The sequence below is a fragment of the Corvus moneduloides genome, chromosome 2 (assembly GCF_009650955.1).
Source record: "Corvus moneduloides isolate bCorMon1 chromosome 2, bCorMon1.pri, whole genome shotgun sequence".
Lineage (NCBI taxonomy): Eukaryota > Metazoa > Chordata > Aves > Passeriformes > Corvidae > Corvus > Corvus moneduloides.
In genome coordinates this window covers 123,289,344-123,300,918 of record NC_045477.1, presented here as the reverse complement: position 1 = coordinate 123,300,918, position 11,575 = coordinate 123,289,344, and positions in this window count along the sequence as shown.

Genomic DNA, 11,575 nt, shown 5'->3' with positions numbered 1-11,575 from the left:
TCTGTAATGTAATGCTCTAGAATGTCTGTAGTTTGGGTGCTCAGTTTGGGAAGAATGGGGGGGGTCTTCGCATTCCTGGAAAATCTTATCAGAAGAAAAGAACCCGAAAGCAGACGGAATGGAGCCAAGGAAAAAGATAAGACTGATAAGATGATACTCAGCAACTCCTTGGCTCTCTGCCGAAGCAGTGAGGGCACTGGGGCCTTACTAGGAGCACTGGGAGGGCACTGAGGCCATACTGGGATCACTGGGAGAGCACTGGGGCCATACTGGGAGTGCTGCAAGGGCACCGAGGCCATACTGTGAGCACTGGAGCCCATACTGGGAGCACTGTGAGGGCACTGGAGCCCATACTGGGAGCACTGTGAGGGTGCTGGGGCCTTACTGGGAGCACTGTGAGGGCGCTGGGGCCTTACTGGGAGCACTGGGAGGGCACTGAGGCCTTACTGGGAGCACCGAGGCCATACTGGGAGGGCACTGGGGCCTTACTGGGAGTGCTTGGAGGGCACTGAGGCCATACTGGGAGCACTGGGAGGGCACTGGGGCCTTACTGGGAGCACTGGGGCCTTACTGGGAGTGCTTGGAGGGCACTGAGGCCATACTGGGAGCACTGGGAGGGCACTGGGGCCATACTGGGAGCACTGGGGCCTTACTGGGAGGGCACTGGGGCCTTACTGGGAGGGCACTGGGGCCATACTGGGTGTGCTGGGAGGGCACCGGGGCCATACTGGGAGCACTGAGGACATACTGGGAACACTGGGAGGGCACTGGAGCCCATACTGGGAGCACTGAGGCCATACTGGGAGTGCTGGGAGGGCACTGGGCCCATACTGGGAGCACTGAGAGGGCACTGGGGCCATACTGGGAGCACCGGGACCATACTGGGAGCATTGGGATAGCGCTGGGCCCATACTGGGAGCACTGGGAGGGCACTGGGGCCATACTGGGAGCACCGTGGGTCCCTCAGTTCAGCTTTTAGTGACACGGGGCAGCGGCCACTCCTGCTGCAGTACCTTTACAATATTTCTTAGACCATTCTCAATATTTTATTCCGCTCACACTTCCCAGCCTTTCCCGTGCTGCTCTTTTTAACCAGCAGTGCTGCCCCGACGGTCTCGCGGTGCAGCTCTCTAAGTGACACAGGGCAGGGGCGGAGAGCCCTCTAGGTGCGGCTCCTCTATGGCACTTTACCGTGTTCTATTTTATTTCATTGGCACCTCGCGCGTTGCGCCGGGCGGCTCATTCGGGGACATGCGCCGGCTCCCACAGCGCCGCGCCCGCCGCCGCTCCCCGGGGGCCTCCCCTGCTGCTCTCGGGAGATCGCACACCGCAGGCGGCCCAAGCCCCGTCTCGCCGACGGCACTCACCACCCACCGCCCGCCGCCGCGTTCTCCCGCTCCCTACCGGCACGAAGCGGCGCTGCCGATGACGGAGCCGATGCGCGGTTGCCACGCCGCTTTCCCCGCGCCTCAGGGCCGGCGCCTTCGGCCGCACAGGGCGGCGTCCCCGCACCCGGGCCAGCCCGCGGAGCTCCTGCCGCCGCCGCCCCCCAACTGAGGGGCCGCGACGTCGGCGCCCCCTTTTATACTCCGCACGCCCTTTTCCCGCCACTGCCGCGGTGGGCTCCCCCTGCCTCAAAACCGCCCAGAAGCGCCCGAGGCGGGATATCCCCCGCGCCGGAATCCCTCCTGTCCTGGAAAAGGGAAGCAAAAGAAAAAAAAAAAAGAACTCCGAGCTTTCCACGAATGTCCGAAAAAACGAAGCAGCTGTGAGGGGCTTCGAGCTGTGCCTGGTCCCTCAGGTAACGGCGCTTTCCATTGGCTGCCGGAGTAGCCAGGGCTCCTATTGGCTGCCGCACGCTGCGATGCTTCCGATTGGCTGCTGCCCGATCCGCAGCCCCCGGGCAGCTGCTGCTGGGGGTCTCGCCAGGCGGGCTGCAGCCGGAGCAGGACACACCGCAACGCCAGCAGGCGTCCAGCGGTGCTCGGTGTCTGTCGGCGTTTGCAGTTCAGACAGACAAATTGAATCCCAATTGCCGGCGATTTCCACCACCTGCTATTTCTCCTCTGTTTTCCTGGATGGATTTGACAGCGCTTTCTTTCCCCCCACAGAGTTGGAAAGCAAAATGCTCAGCTGCCCCTTGGCCATCTCCGCTTCCTTCCACAGCTCCAGCCTTGTCCCTCTTTCTCTCCCCTTTACTTTGCACCAGGTTCTCCCTCCTCCTTTCCCAGGCAGGTCGCAGCAGAGACATTTCACCCACCGGCACCACCTGCTTTCTCTCACTCCGTCCCAGTTTGCCCACTTTGAACTACTGTAGCCGCCTGCCCGCGGAGCCAGACCCGCCGCGCGCCTGGGTAATGGTGGCGTGAATTATCGCAGGGATTATTGGGGTGGGCTGGGCCTGGCCAGGTGCCTGGTGGCAGCAAAACCGCTCTGTCCCTCTCCTCCTCACCCTGGGCAGGGAACAGAACACATCAGGAAAGACTTGAGGATCGGGAAAAGGGCCTAGACAGGTCACTCACGGGTCACTGGAGTAAGAGACACGACTGGCGGGAATAAATTGAATTTCTTGTCAAACAAATCAGAGCAAGAGAATGAGAGGTAAACCTGCAGGGGTTCAAGCCTAGGAACGAGGACTTTTTCCTTGGCAGCTCGCTGCTGCACGAGGGGGATAAAGGATCCCCCGGGGCCCCCGAGCAGCGGCTCTGCCCCCCTCAATGGGGATGTGTCCAGACCCACCGGTCCATCCCGGGCTTTGGGGGGCAAGAGTGGAGCAGGCGCTGAGCTGCTCCATGGAGCTTCCAGCCCCTGTTTGATCTGTCGGGGCGTGACACAGTCACTGCTGGGCATCCGTCGGCGCTCGGTGTCTGTCGGAGTTTGCAATCCCGACAGATAAATTGAGTCCAAACCGGCAGCGCCAGCTCATCTTTACTGTTCTTTTTCAATTTCTTAATGAATTAAGGGAAAACTCCCTTTAGTCACCATTTCAAAGCCTTGAATCAAGGGGAAAACGGAGGTTCCCTCTCAATTTAGACCCGTAATTGATGCATAAGAAGGGTCTCCCCTAAATTTAAACCCAAATAAAAAGTGAATCAAGGGGGACTTTTGCTCAATTTAGCCTCCTAAAATGAGGGGAAATGCAGCTCCCTCTTCAATTTCCCTCAAGAAACACCATTTTGGGGTCTTTTGGACACATTTTTCCTCTATGAAGGTCCCTTCAAATGAGGGTCCCCCTTCGATGGAACTCTTATAATGGCACATAAAGAGGTTCTTCTCAAGGGAAGCCCTTTAAAACCAGGGACGGTGGTGTTTTGCCCTCAATTTTAACCTTAAGATGATGAAAACGGGGCGGTTTCCCTCAATTCAAATCCATCAAACAGCGCCATAAAGGCTTTCTTCTTCCATTTAGATACGAAAATAATGGAAAACGGTGATTCCCTGCCAACTGAGATACAAAATCATGAAAACGTTGTGTGTTCCTTCAATTGAGACCCTCCAAATCGTAGATGAAGTGGGATCCTCCTAAGTTCAACCATTTAAATCCTTTTTTTTCTCGTACCCCCCCCCCCTTTTTTTTTTTGGCGGGGGGGGCGGGGCACTGGGAGCACTTCCTCCTCCTCACTGGTCGCACTTGGGGCTGCTGCAAGCTGGAGAGTGGCGGGAAGTTTCCTCCCAGTTCCCTCCCAGTGTTCCCAGTATCTCTTCCAGTGCTCCCACTGGCAAAACACTGGGGGACCCTGCATGGTCTGATGATGGGGGGGTGCATTGTCGAGGATCACAGAGGAGCCCGGGGGGTCCCGGGCATCCTTGGGGGGGTTCCAGGTTCAGCAGTAGGATTTTTCTGACTATGAGTGAGCTGTGTGGCCTTTGGAGGTGTCCCTTCCTCTCCTGCTCACAACAGAGCAGCTCAGAGGTGATTTGGCTCCTGAGCGTTTCAATTTAGGCCCCCAAAGAGAGGAGGAGCTGCTGCCCACATTACACCTTACAGCTCTGCCAAGGGGCATCTAACCCCGTGTGTGCTCAGGAGGTGGGGATGCAAACCCCAAATCCCATCTCCACCTCCCTCTGCAGTCCTTTAAGGGGTTCCTCTAGTCTGGAAAACCAGTCCCATAACTACAGTAAACCCAGAGTCTCCTGAGTGAGAAACCACGTACTTGTAATTCCTCTGCAATAGCCTCATCCCACCTCCAGCAGCCCCTGGGAAGTTGCAGGCAAGAACACCTAACCTGGTAAGCAACTCCATTTCTTGGCAGATTTCCAGGGCAATGCAAAAACATTTCAAAGTATTTTTTCAAAACATCTGCTTATTGTCCTTTAATGCAAAATAGTGATTCCATACCAGTCCTAAGAAGAACAGGCCCAGAGAAGACCTTGCTCTCTACAACTCCCTGACAGGAGGGTGTAGCCAGGTGAGGATTGGCTGCTTCTCCCAGGCAACCAGGAACAGGACAAGAGGAAATGGCCTCAAGCCGCACCAGGGTTGGACATCAAGAGGACTTTCTTCCTGGAAAGGGTGGTCAGGCCTTGGCAGGGGCTGCCCAGGGAGGTTTGGAGTCCCCGTTCCTGGAGGTGTCCGAGGAACACCTGGCACTCAGTGCTCTGGGCTGGGTGACAAGGTAGGGATTGGGCACACGTTGGACTCGATGACCTTAGAGGGCTTTTCCAACCTCAGTGGTTCTATGATTCTCATTATTCCAAATTCATTTGCAAAAGCTCTCACACCTCTAGTCACACCTTAGCAGGTGTGTAGGCCCAAGCTCATACATTTGAGAGATTTACTGCCTCCAGTGGGATCTACACCGCAATTTCAGGGAGAGGCAAGACTTCAGCCGTTACGAGAGAAAACTTTGCAAAAGCATTCCCTGGAGAGACATCCTGAAGGAAGGTGTCTCCCCCTCTTCTGACCATAGAGGGAGCTGAATCTCCAGTGTTAATTCTAAAACATTCAGGCTCCGACCCCCAGAAATTCTTTTGACCTCACTTCCCAGTTCAGACCTCACACGTCAAGGAAAAAAAGCAGTGAAAATAAAATAATTAATGCTCCTGGGTACTGTTTTCCCTCTAAACTACACACAATCCCAAAGGAACTAAACCCTTAAAGAAGATGGATTGCTCTTGCTAGCAGGAGAAGGAGAAATCTGACAGGGATATACTTCATCATTCTGCCAAGGCTTTGTCAAACACCTCAGCTCCTGCACTTCAGGAAATAAGAAGTGGCTTATAAGAAGTGACTTTTATGTCAGTGAGCATGTTATTATGGATTAATCTCGCACTGGAAAACAGTCTTCATACTCTACTGCATCACCCAAAGAGTTTGGAGGCTGCTGCCTAGTGAGCTCCTGAGTTGTATCTTCCTTGTCAATCTTATCAGCCCCTTGTTTGATTGTAAAAACGTAAACAAAATGCAGCAAGCGTTGGCCCAACGGCTCAGGACTTGCATATCTCTTCCAAAGAGAGGGAGAAAAAAGAGTGTTTCTCCCAAATCACAGAGTTTAAAAGTTCATGTTATCTACATAAATTTTTAAAAGAAAAAGAGGAACAGTAAAATATCAGTTACTGTGCCAGTGGTGCTCCACTCTATTTCTGTTCTCTTCTTCCACTTGTAGCATCTCTAAGAATACTTTAAAACCAGCCAACCAACCAAAACAACAACAAAAAGCCAACGTTGAATTGAAGCTGAACAAGAAGCAATCTGGCTGCTGGCTTGTGAGCACTCCACTGCCTGAGTTCCAGTAAGGGAGTTTATCCTCTCCGCAGTTTTGAGCCAGATCCCAAAGTACTGAGCATCAGCTTTTAGCTTTTTATAAAAATTTAACTGTAAGAGAAGCTGCTGGGGAGGGCCATGCTCCAGGCACATCCATGGGATTTCACCTGTGCAGCTCTCTAAGCTGAACTTGTGTCTTTTCCTCTACCTTGCTGGGCTTGGCTCATGCATTTCTTGAGGGGAAGGCCCTGCACTGATCAAAGCATGTACTGACCTCAGATAAACAGCTTCTTTGAGCAATGCTGCAGGTACTCCCCAGCCCCTGTGAGATGCTCTCACCATCAGTCCTTGAGACTCCTTAAGAGACTCCCTGGAATCACGCCCTCGGCCACCTCCCTCCGGCAGCTCTTTGCAACAGGTGCGCCCAGGTGACCCACTGATCCCCCACCAGCAGCGTCTGCCCCCTCCTCATCCTCACTGGCGACACCTGAGGCCGCTGCACATTAGGAGGTGGAGACTCCCCTGAGGCAAGGGGGGAGGGAAGAGGGGGGAGCAGTGTGAGAGGGGGTGGGACCACAAACCCAGGGTTGGAGCCAGAGGTGAGGGGCGGGGCCAAATGGCTTCCTAGGATGTAGATGAGAGAAGAAAGGTTTGTAGAATGGAGAAAGATCCACAGTTTTTTGTATTTTACACACACATACACTCATGATAAAAGTCACATTTTTAATAGTTAACATATCAGTTGAAGTTACTGGCTAGTTATGGCAGTGAGCTTCATACAGCATCCCACCCTTATGGATTTTTCAGAAGAAGCAGTTTCAGGTTCTTTCATCTCCTCCAAACACTTGGGAAAGCCATTGTCGTGGGGTGACTGTATGATGCTGTATTCTCTATTGTCTGCCCTATGCCAGATATGAATCCTGTGCCTTTCTGTACCTTTAAGGGAGAGGGGGGAGAGCCGGTGGACTTCCTTCGGCGCTGTGTTCAAAACACAGATAAGCTCCGCTTCTGTAGCAGGGAAGAGAGCTACATTCCTTTTACTTTTTAGCTAGTTTTTTGTCCTGGGACTTTGGCTTCTTAATCTCTTCTGGAACTGTTCAGAACACCAGAACATCAGAACTTCACTGGGAGGCCTTTCCACAGAGGCCCGGAGGGGCCCACGCCAAACCCCAGCTCCGCAGAGGAGAAATCCACACCCTCAAAGGACTTGGAAATCTAGCCAGATTCTCTGCACAGCGAGAGGTTTTATTATTTAGCATTATTCTTTTCCCGTGCATGCATGCATTGTGTTTGTTAAATAAATAGGTTTTTTTCCTTTCACTTTCCTCCGAGGAAAATTCTTTCTGAACCTGGTGGGGGAGGGCGGCTGTAACCTGCCTTCTATCAGAGGACATTTATTTTGGACGTTCCTCCAAATTTGTTTCAAACCGGGACACCCATTTTTAACCAAACTCCTTGGCAATTTTCTCATATAAATAAAAGCAAGCACTGGCAATGACCAACAAGTGAAAAGGAAAGCAGAATACCACAGAGACATGGTGGGATAGCTCCCATGACTAGAGCACTGGAATGGAAGGGTTTAGGCTTTTTAGGAAAGACAGGCTAGAGAGATGAGGAGGGGATGTAGCCCTCTATGGATATGGAACTCTGCCTCAGGAAGTACGAGGAGCCTGCTGAGAGCTTGTGGGTGAAGATTAAGGGGAAGGCAGGGACAGGGATACTAAGGATAACAGGAAGGGCTTCTATAGATATGTTGCAAGCAAGAGAGTAGGGATAATGTGGGCCCTCTTCAGAAGGAAACAGGAGACCTGACTACCCTGCACAAAGAGAAGACTGAGGTTCTCAAGGACTTCCGTGCCTCAGTCTTCAATGGCAAGTACTCCAGCCACGCCACCCAAGTCGAGAAAGGCAAATGCAGGGACTGGGAGAATGAACACCCTGAGCCCACTGTAGGAGAGGATCAGATTCAAGACCATCTAAGGAACCTGAATGTGCTCAAGTCCATGGGACCTGATGAGATACATCCCCAGGTCCTGCGGGAGCTGGCAGAAGAAGTTGCCAAGCCATTATCCATCATTTTTTGAAAAATTGTGGCAGTTAGGTAAAGTCCCTGATGACTGGAAAAAGGGAAATATAACCCCCATTTTTAAAAAGGGGAAAGCAGAAGACCTGGGGAACCACTTCTACCCCGAGCAATGGTGACGGTGCTGCACAGCCCCATGGAGCTGCTTCTCCTGTCTGGCTTTACAAGGTCCTCCACTTCCATCACCCTCCTCCTCACGGGTTCCATAGGACAGCTGCTGCCCAGCTCTGGAGATTGATGGACATTTCCCAGACATTTCATGGGCAAAGGAGTGGTGAGGATGTGTTGTGATGGTGTGGGACCTGAGCAGGACATACACAACATGTAATAGTAAAGGGTGGAGAACTTGCTGAGTTGGGCAGGAAGAGTTTCATTTCTTCCAGTGGGCCCATGGTTTGGATTTGTGCTGAAAAGACTGTTGATAACCCCAGGATGTTTCAATCAGTGCTGAGCATCAAGGCCTTTGCTGCTCCTCACACCACCCTGCCAGCTGGTGTTGCACAAGGAGTTGGGAGGAGACAAACTCTTCAGAAGGGCTCAGCAAAGAAGGAGAAGCAGTGGGGTAGCCCTGTATATGAGGGAATGTTCTGACTGTCTAGGAATTGACAGTGGTGATGAAAGGGTTGAGGGTTTATGGGTAAGAATCAGGGGAAGAGCAGATCTCAAAGTGGGAATCTTCCCAGACACAGAGGGAAGGCTGGTAGGCAGATTGGTAGTTCCCAGGGTCCTTCATTCTATCCTTAAAGCAGGGTGAAATGAAGTTTCCTGGATTGTCCACAGCTTTCCTTCTATGACAAAGTGACCTGCTTGGTGGGAGAGGGAAAGGCTAGGGACAGTGTTTACCTGGGCTTTTGTTAAGCCTTTGACACCGCTCCCCAAAGCATTCTTGTGGAGAAACTGGCTGCTCATGGCTTGGGCAGGTCCACTGTTCACTGTAAAAAAGGGTCTGGATGGCCAGGTCCAGAGAGTGGTAGGGGACAGTTTGATTCAGCTGGTACCCAGTCACCAGTGGGGCTCCCCTGGGCAGCACTGAGACCAGTCCTGTTTCTACTGATGACTTGGAGGAGGGGACCCTCAGCCAATTTGTAGAGGACAGCAGGCTGGGTGGGAATGTGTGTATGCCAGAGGACAGGAAGCTCTACAGAGGGATCTGGAGAGGCCCAAGGACTGTCCCAGGCAGTTCCTGAAACTCCCTACTCCCCTACCCCTCTCTGACTACTCATGATTACTACACCCTTTTTCTCTTCTGGGTCCAGCACCGCCACCACCACTGAGACTTCAAGCGGATGGAGAAGCACCGGCGGCGCTGAACATAGCGTGTCTGCAAGGCTTCCAGGTGTCTCTGAAGCCGGGCAGTAAGCTGCCCCAGGAACCTTCCAGCAGCAGTGCTGGTGCTGTATTCCAGCTCCATTGAGCTGCTGCTGCTGCTGCTGCTGCTTTCCAATACAATGGGATTCATGATCACCACTAGTCTAGGGAGCAACCTGGCTATTGCCACAGATCTTCTGTGTTGCAGCATCATGGAGCTGTTGCTGCTACATTGTCTTATGTTCTTATGTTTGTCCTTTTCTATCACCTTGTCCATGTCTGGCCTCACCAACTCCACTCCAAGGCACTGGGGAGGCTCTCTGGCCCCCAGCAGCCTTGGCTTCCCCTGCACATCAGCATGGACCACCCTGGTGCTCCCCCTGCCCCATCGCCACTGGGCCAGCTGTGCCTCCAGCTCCTTGCGGTGCTCCTCGAAGAGTGCCTGGGAGTCCCGAGAGCTTCGGATGAACCTTGGGAAATGCCTCCTGGAGCTCATGGAACTGCGTGGGGTACTGCCATGGGGCAGCTCAGTGTCTGCTGATCTCTGTGCCCTGTCCACGTTGCTCTGCCCCTCCAGCCGGCCTCTCACTGTGCTTGGATGCTCTGAGTTCTGACGGAACCTCTGCAAGAACCACAGAGGGGTGAGACAAGAGGAGCTCCCCAGGATGCTTCACACTGTCCTGCCACGCATGCCACACCAACCCCAAACCCACATGGCCCAGCCCAGCCCAACCCACACAGCAGATCAGAGGCCGCCTACCCACAGACACTTGTCCCGTAGCATGGCAGTGACCAGGATGAGCTGCAGCACCACCATCATGATTGCCACCAGCTCACCCATGGTGAAGATGTTGAGGAACCCCATGGCACCGTCCCTGGCAGTTCAGGTCACCAGCACAGGCTGGTGAAGATGTTCCCCAGTGACCTTCGGTGTCCCAGTGATGGGAATCCAACCCTGGTGGGGAGGCAGAGGCTGAGGCTGTTGTCTGCCAAGACACTGCCAGACTGCTGTGCCCAGCAACCACTGTCTGTTCTTGTGGGGCCCCTTTTATAGCCTGGCAGAGTCCCCTGTGTGACATCATGGGGCAGCCAGAACCCTCTTTGTGACAGTGTGGGGCAGGCAGAGCCCCCTGTGTGTCATCCTGGGGCAGTCAGAACTCCCTTTTGGGTACCTGGGAGTCCACAGGAGCCCAAGGGAGAGCCCTTGCTGCCTTGGGCACAATGACTGTCCATTCCACATTGCCCTGCTGAAACCTTCAGGATTCTTTAAGTCAGTCAGGTCGTAACAATTTCATTTGACATCAAGAATCTGTTTTCAGTTGTTGTTGGATCTGTAATTGCTGGGAGTGGGGGGAGGTTAACTACTTCATAAAATAGAATCTCTTTTGAACAGATGATTTGTCTCGATTTCGTGAGCCTCCATGATACAAGGGCAGTGATCATGCCCCTGTGCTGGGCATTGGTGAGGTGAGACCTTGAATGCTGTATTCGGTTTTGGGTCCCACACAACAATAAAGACATTGAGGTGCTGGACTGTATCTAGAGAAGGGCAATGGAGCTGGGGAAGGGTCTTGTGTTTTAACCCCAGCTGGCAATTCAGTAAGGAAAAAAAGTGACAAAGAAACTCATAAGGTGAGATAATTTAATAAATAGAAACAAATTCCAAAAATACTGGATGAGAGAAAAGAAACAGAGAAGAAAATAAAGCAAAGTAAATGTTAACAATTTCTCTGCATCCAACAACCAATTTGCAGTCAGACTTTCATGGAATCACAGGCTGGTTTGGGTTGGAAGTACCAACCACCACCTTGCCATGGGCAGGGACACCTTCCACTGGACCAGGTTGCTCCAAGCCCCATCCAACCTGGCTATGAACACCTCCAGAGACAGGGCAGCCACAGCTTCTCTGGGGAACCTGTGCCAGGGCTTCACCACCCTCACAGCAAAGAATCTGTTCCCAATATCCCATCTAACCTTGCCCTCTGGCAGAGGGAAGCCATTCCCCCTTGTTCTGGCACCCCAGGCCCTTGTTCGAAGTCCATTTCCAGCTCTCTTGAAGTCAAGGGCTCTAAGGTCTCCCTGGAGCCTTCTCTTCCCCAGGCTGGAACATCTCCAGCTCTCTCAGCCTGTCTCCAGATCAGACAGGCTCCAGCCTTCGAGCATCTCTGTGGGGTCCTCTGGATTCATTCTAGCAGCTCCACATCCTGAAGGACCAAATGCCACCCAGACGGACCTGGACAAGCTCAACAAGAGGGCCTGTGGGAATCTCATGAGGTTTAACAAGACCAAGTGTTTGCGCTGCATGTGGACCAGGAACACCCCCCTACATCAATCCAGGCTGGGGGATGAAGAGATCAAGAACAGCCCTGCCAAGAAGAATTTGGGGGTGCTGGTGAATGAGAGCCTGGACATGCCCTGGCCCTGTGTGCTGGGCTGATCCAACAGTATGGGCAGCAGGGGAAGGGGAATTCTGCACTTCT